Source organism: Elaeis guineensis, chromosome 13 (assembly GCF_000442705.2).
Source record: "Elaeis guineensis isolate ETL-2024a chromosome 13, EG11, whole genome shotgun sequence".
Taxonomy (NCBI): Eukaryota; Viridiplantae; Streptophyta; class Magnoliopsida; order Arecales; family Arecaceae; genus Elaeis; species Elaeis guineensis.
The window spans coordinates 36940160-36947937 of record NC_026005.2 but is presented as its reverse complement, the minus strand read 5'-3'; positions in this window follow the sequence as shown (position 1 = coordinate 36947937).

Sequence of the window (7778 nt, the reverse complement as noted above, 5' to 3'; positions counted from 1 at the left end):
TTGTTGCTCCTAGATTGATTTTGATGATTACAAAGCAGATTGAAGGGATACAAATAATTTTAAAATAAAAAAGTCCTTATGCTCCTCAAGACAAAATCATAATTTCACTAAATTCTGATTTGATAGTATCATTTGATAGAACAAATAATTTGTAAACTATTGATGAAAATTTCATTGTATTTGGACTTATATTTTTGAAGTATGAAGGTTGAAGTGCATGAGTCGACTCATGAGTCAACTCATGGCACTGTGAGCTGATTGACAGCAAAAAATTCCATGGCACGCTGGATTTTTGACTTGGCACGACCTGTGAGTCGACTCATGAGTCGACCCAAGGCATGAGTCGACTCATGAGTCGACTCTGCTGATTTGAGCCGAAAAAATCCAGAAATCAGACCTTCTGGTCTGTGCAACAGAAGTCGACTCATGAGTCGACTCCTGATGCATGAGTCGACTCATGAGTCGACCCCCTGCGATGGAAAATGTCAGTAACGACTATTTTTTGTCCGTTTAATTGCCATTTATGCTTCCTAAAATTGCTCTAACGGCTCTTTATCTACCTAAATTGTTTCTCTTGCTTCTAATGCTACAAAATGCTTAAATGGTGAAAGAAAATTGCAGTTTAATAGCAGATCCAAATTGAGGAGAAGAAAATGAAAAAAGATCAATCGGCAGATCAAAAGAGAGATAAAATTCATTGAGAGGATCCATGAGATAATTTGAGAGAAAAAGAAAAGAGGATCAAATCCACACGAGAGATTGTGAAAGAGATTCAAGAGCTTTCAAAGAGAGGATCTTGAAGCCTATTGTTTCAATCTTGATCTAGAGATCGTTCAAAGCTTCAAGAGATCTTCAATCAACAATCAACCTCTTCCAAGCATTCAAGCGTTATCCACTTTGAGAAAATCCGAAAAAGGGTTCTTCATTTGAGTAAACTTTTATTGTTTATTTTGCTCATTTAAGGAGCTGTTATTGTATTAATCTGTGCTCTAAATTTCTTACTCTTTGTGAGTTTTTGTTCTTGTTTGGAGATTTCCAAAACAAGGAAAGGTTGATTCCGACCTGAAATCGGAGTGTTTTGGGTTTATTTTACCCGAGAAACAAGTGATCTAGCTGGGGATAGCTAGTGTCGGAGTTTCCAACGTTTTGATTCGGGTTGAATACAAAGGATAGTGGATTGAAATTCCCCAAGTAGGATTTGGAGAGTGGATGTAGGTGCAAGGTTAGCACCGACCACTATAAATCCTTGTGTTTGTGGTGTGCTTTATCGCTTCACTTATTTTTTATTATATTCTTGCATTCCTGCTTTAGTATTAAATTGAATTAAAATCTTTGTCTTGTTCATATAAGTAATCAGTTGGGCTTAAAATTTCTTGAAACCCAATTCACCCCCCCTCTTGGGTGCATAGCTGGGCAACAAGTGGTATCAGAGTCGGTGCTCTACCCTTCTTTGATCTAATAATCAAAGAGCCAAAGATCTATGGCAACCCATGTTGGTACTTCTCTAGCCGAGGGGCAATCAACAAACCGACCTCCACTTTTTAATGGGTCTAATTACACCTATTGGAAAGCTCGGATGAAGATTTCATACAAGCACTCGACTATGATATGTGGAGTATCATAGTGGAATGTCTCACACCACCCACCAAGATTATAGATGGTGAGGATCAACCAACCCGAAAAGAATGGGATGAGGTTGACAAGAAATGGGCACAATTAAATGCCAAAGCCATGAATTCTTTATTGGCACTAGATGCAAGTGAATTAATCGCATTTCTACTTGTGCATCTGCTAAAGAAATATGGGATAGGTTAGAAGTAACCCATGAGGGAACAAATCAAGTAAAAGAGCTAAAATAAACATGCTTGTACATAAATATGAATTGTTCAAAATAGAGCATGATGATCCATAACTGCTATGTTTACTCGTTTACTGATATAATCAATGGTTTAAAAGAGTCTGGCAAATTTATACTAACAGTGAACTTGTAAGGAAGATTCTCAGGTCACTGCAAGAACTGGGAAGCCAAGGTGACTGCCATCCAAAGCAAAGGACTTGAACACTCTAACCTCTAGAAGAGCTTCTTGGATCCTTGATGATCATGAACTTAGCATGAAGCAACATCAAGAGATGAAATCAAAAAGAAAGAACCATTGCCTCAAATCCACAACTCGCCTGATTATGAACGGATGAATCTGAAGATGAAGAACAGGATGAAGAGATGGCTCTCATCACCCAAAAATTTAAGAAGTTTCTAAGAAAAAAGAAACAGGGGATGAGAAAGAAATTCACAAAGGGATAAAGCAAAGAAAAGGAAAAGATCAACCCCCTATATGCTACGAGTGCAAGAAGCCAGGACATTTCAGATCCGAATGTCCACAATTGAAGAAAGGTCCAAAGAAGTTCAAAAAGAAGGCAATGATGGCGACCTGGAGTGCGAGTGATGACTCAAGCTCCGACGAGGAAACCTCAACAGAACAAGCCAATCTGTGCCTGATGGCACATGAAAATGAGGTAACTCTGAATCCACTAGTGAATTACTTTGAAGAATTGCATGAAGCATTCTATGATTCAATTGATGAATTAAAGAAACTAGGGAAGAAAACAAAGAGCTGAAATTGAAAAATCAGTCCTTAGTGAAACAAGCTGAAAATCTTTCAATTGAAAAATTCACCTTGATTCAAGAAAATCAAAACTTAAAGGATGAAATGAACAAGCTGAATCTATAGTAGATAAGTTCACCTTAAGTTCAAACAAACTAAATATGATCCTTGAAAATCAGAAAGCTATATATGATAAGGCTGGACTTGGTTATAAACCCCTGAAGAAACAAAAATTTTGAAGGATATTATGTAAATTATTCAAGTAACAAGTCTACAAATATTACTTTTTTAAATGTGGAGAATAGGACATAAATCATACACATGTCTTAAATTACAAATACAACACAAAGAAAATATGGGTTCCAAAAGGAACCATTCTGACTAACCCAAAGGACCAAGAAAGCTTGGGTACCTAAGACAGAAACGTGACCTTTGCTTGCAGGTGTGTCTAGCATCCCAAGAAGGAAACAGAAATGGTATCTTGACAGCGGATGCTCGAGACACATGACTGGTGATGAATCCAAATTATCACCTTGATGCTAAGGATGGAGGGATGGTCACCTTTGGAGATAATGGCAAAGGAAAGATCATCGGGATAGGTAACATTGGTATCACTCCCTCCAAATACATTGAGAATGTTTTATTAGTTAAAGGTTTAAAGCATAACTTACTTAGCATTAGTCAATTCTGTGATAAAGGTATAAAGTAAGTTTTGAATCATCTGTTTGCATTGTGACGAGTCCTATTAACGATGGCATTAAATTTATAGGACATAGGCATGGCAATGTTTATATGGTAGACTTGAATGATTTAACTAAATTAGACATGCAATGCCTAGTTCCTTAAATGCTAAAATAAATGAGACTAGTTGGCTGTGGCATCGTAGACTTGCACATATTAGCATGCATTCTCTCTCAAAATTAATTAAAAAGAATTTAGTTCTCGGTTTACCAAAATTGAATTTTGAAAAGGATAGAATTGTGATGCATGCCAATTAGGTAAACAAACTAGAGTATCATTTAAACCCAAAATACTGTTTCAACTTCTAGACCTTTAGAGCTCTTACATATGGATTTATTTGGACCAACTAGAACCACTAGTCTAGGAGGAAAATGATATGGATTTGTAATAATAGATGATTACTCTCGTTTTACTTGGGTTTTCTTTTTAGCTCACAAAAATGAAACTTTTCAAATTTTCACGAAATTTCATCGAAAAGTCACTAATGAAAAAGGGTTTTCAATTCAAAATATTAGAAGTGATCATGGAACAGAATTTGAAAATCATGACTTTGAAAATTTTTGTGATGAAAATGGAATTGGCCATAACTTCTCTGCTCCTAGGACACCCCAACAGAATGGGGTAGTAGAAAGGAAAAACAGAACCTTAGAAGAAATGGCCCGTACCATGTTTGTGAAAGCAACCTTCCAAGATATTTTTGGACAGAAGCTATTAACACAGCATGTTACATTTTAAATCGTGCTTTAATTAGACAATTTTTAAAGAAAACCCCCTATGAACTTTGGAAAGGAAGAAAACCAAATATTGCATATTTTCATGTTTTTGGTTGCCGATGTTTGTATTAAATAATGGCAAAGAAAAACTTGGTAAATTTGATGCAAAATTAGATGAAGCAATCTTTCTAGGTTACTCCTCCACTAGTAAAGCATTTAGAGTTTTCAACAAAAGAACTTTAGTAGTTGAGGAGTCCATACATGTTGTCTTTGATGAATCTAACGATCTTCCTTCAAGGAAGAATGAGGGTGTTGATGATGCAGATCCACTAATAGAAGGTATAAAGGAGATCACTCTGAAAGATTCAGCAACTCCAGAAGACAAGGATCAAGAAGACGAACAAAATGAGAAAGGTGAAGAAATTCAAGAACAACCTCAAGGTACAAATGACTTACCCAAGGAATGGAGGTATGTTCACAACCACCCTAAGAAGTTAATAATTGGTGATCCTATGCATGGGGTAAAAACCCATTCTTCACTTAGAGATGTACTTAATCATTGTGCATTTGTATCTCAACTTGAACCTAAAACTTTTGAAGAAGCTGAAAATGATCATAACTGGATTAATGCTATGCAAGAAGAACTTAATCAATTTGAAAGAAATAATGTTTGGACCTTAGTGAAAAGATCTAAAGATTATTCAATAATTGGCACAAAATGGGTCTTTAGAAACAAATTAGATGAGCATGGAAATGTAATTAGAAATAAAGCAAGACTGGTTGCTAAGGGATATAATCAAGAAGAAGGAATTGATTTTGATGAAACCTTTGCACCTGTTGCTAGATTAGAAGCTATTAGACTTCTACTTGCATATGCTTGCTTTATGAATTTTAAGTTATTTCAAATGGATGTTAAAAGTGCATTTTAAATGGATATATTTCTGAAGAAGTATATGTAGAACAACCCTCTGGATTTGAAAATCATGCTTTTCCCAATCATGTCTTTAGATTAAATAAAGCTTTATATGGTCTAAAACAAGCACCTAGAGCATGGTATGAAAGGCTAAGCAAATTTCTACTAAATAATGATTTTCAAGAGGCAATGTAGATACAACCCTATTTATTAAAAGAAATCAAAATGATATGCTAATTGTACAAATTTATGTTGATGACATAATTTTTGGGTCTACTAATGAATCCCTTTGTCAAGACTTTGCTAAGCTTATGCAGGGAGAGTTTGAGATGAGCATGATGGGAGAACTCACCTTCTTCCTCGGACTCCAAATCAAACAATCAAAAGAGAGAATCTCCATCACCCAAAGCAAGTACACCAAGGAACTACTCAAAAGATTTGGAATGGAGAACTGCAAACCAATTGGCACACCAATGAGTCCCTCAAGTAAGCTTGACAAGGATGATGAAGGTAAAAGCGTAGACTTAAAATACTATAGAGGTATGATTGGCTCATTATTATATCTAACTGCAAGTAGGCCTGATATCATGTTTAGTGTTTGCTTATGTGCTAGATATCAATCTAATCCTAAGGAATCTCATTTGAATGCTGTTAAAAGAATCCTTAGATACTTAAATGGTACACAAACTATAGGGTTATGGTACTCTAAGGACTCACAAATTAATTTGTTAGGATATTCAGATGCTGATTTTGCTGGATGTAAATTAGATAGAAAAAGCACAAGTGGAACTTGCCAATTTCTTGGAGTTAACCTAATCTCATGGTTTAGCAAGAAACAAAATTCGGTGGCACTGTCTACGGCTGAGGCCGAATACATTGCAGCTGGAAGTTGTTGTGCTCAAATCTTATGGATTAAGCAACAACTCGAAGATTTTGGAATCAAACTTAATGAAACACCAATAAGATGTGACAATACAAGTACCATAAATCTATCTAAAAATCTAATACAACACTCAAGATCTAAACATATTGAAATAAGACATCATTTTATAAGAGAACATGTTCAAAACAAAAATATAATTCTTGAATATGTTAGCACTAAAAATCAATTAGCTGATATCTTTACAAAGGCCCTTAGTGAGGATAGATTCTGTGAAATTAGGAGAAATCTAGGAATTCTAGATCCATTTGCCTAAACTTCTCTTAATTGATATCAAATATTCTTAGAGCTCAATTTCCAACAACTATCCTGGTTCCAAAAGCTCAGATTTATCACTCTAAAAACTTATCATTGAGTAAAATTCCTTCTCCCAAAATTTTGAATTTTTCTGGAATTTATTTGTATTTTTGCTGAATTTCTGAACTTCATGAGTCGACCCCCATGAGTCGACTCAATGGCAAACTTGTAAATCCCACAAACTTCCCACGGGCTCATTGTTTTTAAACGGGAACCCTATTTGTGAGACGACTCATCGTCTTCCTTCCGAAAGCCGTTCTTTCCAACTCTTTCTTGCTCCAAATCCAAGGATTTATCTCGAGGCAATTCTCCCTCCTACTCTCCACCAAAAATCGTCTCCTTGGAAAAGAGATTTCTCGTGCTTTCTTGCATTGCTCGGTGCGGTTGGAACGTGCCCTAGCACTTCATCGAACTTCCAAAATCCACTTCTTTTCTCCACTAAAATTCCTCTTTACTCTCTTGTGATCCCTCCTCCTCTCAATTTAAGTCTTCTTGTCTGCTACTTTATTGGATATGGCTCCAAAGATGAAGCTTCCCCAAAGAAGGAAATCAATCCGTGAGCCTGAAGAAGTTGTCCGAAAGAAAAGGCATGCTCAGTCTTCAACTGCTCCCACTCCAGTTTCAGTACCTGCTCAAGGTCTCTCTCTATCCTCCATAAGCCCCAGTGTAAATCCTCTTTCTGATAGAAAAGTAGAAACCGGGAAAAATATAGATTTTCGGTTCTTTGAGAAAGAAGGCTTTACTTTTGCAAGTAAGATCAAAAATCAAGGATGGAAACTCTACTGCTCCCTTAAGGAAGTCACCTATGTTGATCTAGTCAGAGAGTTCTACCAGAACCTAAATTCTGGAAACGGGTCTGTGACTTCAACAGTCAAGGGGATTGACATATGCTTGGATTCTAGGATATTGGGAGATATACTTCAGTTGCCTAGTGAAGGATACTCATATATGGAACTCCCAATTAAAGAAGAAGGGATCAGAATTATCTTAGGAGAAGCTTTTTCAGGAAGTTTAAACAAATTGGAAGCAAAGCTATTATCCATTGAGATGAGGGTCCTGCATCAGATTGTAACAAAACTCTTTTTTCCTAGGAGTGGTAGACATGACTTACTGTCTGGCAGAGATGTATGTGTCATGTTTCAAATCATCACTCAGACCCCCCTAAACCTCCCTGCACTTATGATAGAGGCCATGAGAGAAACTTTGAACAGATCCAAGGCACACTTGCCTTATGGTATGGCCCTTACTAGGGTATTTAAGAGGTTTGGAGTTAGCTGTGAAGGGGAGACACCTACCAAGCTCTCACATGTGGACACTTTCAACCAACACAGCCTGCACCGAATGGGAATTACAAAGACTGTTGGTGGTTGGATCAAGGGCTCTGAAGAAAGAACTGAGGATAGAGCTGAAACAAGAGCTGAAGACAGAACTGAAGGCAGAGTAGAAGAAGAAGGTCCATCTTCTCCTGTACATGACTTCAGGGCAGCTTCACCAGATACCCAGTTCATTCCTGATACTGAGGCTGGCCCTTCTGAGTTTACTAGGATGCCCACACCAGTGTATCAGCCAGA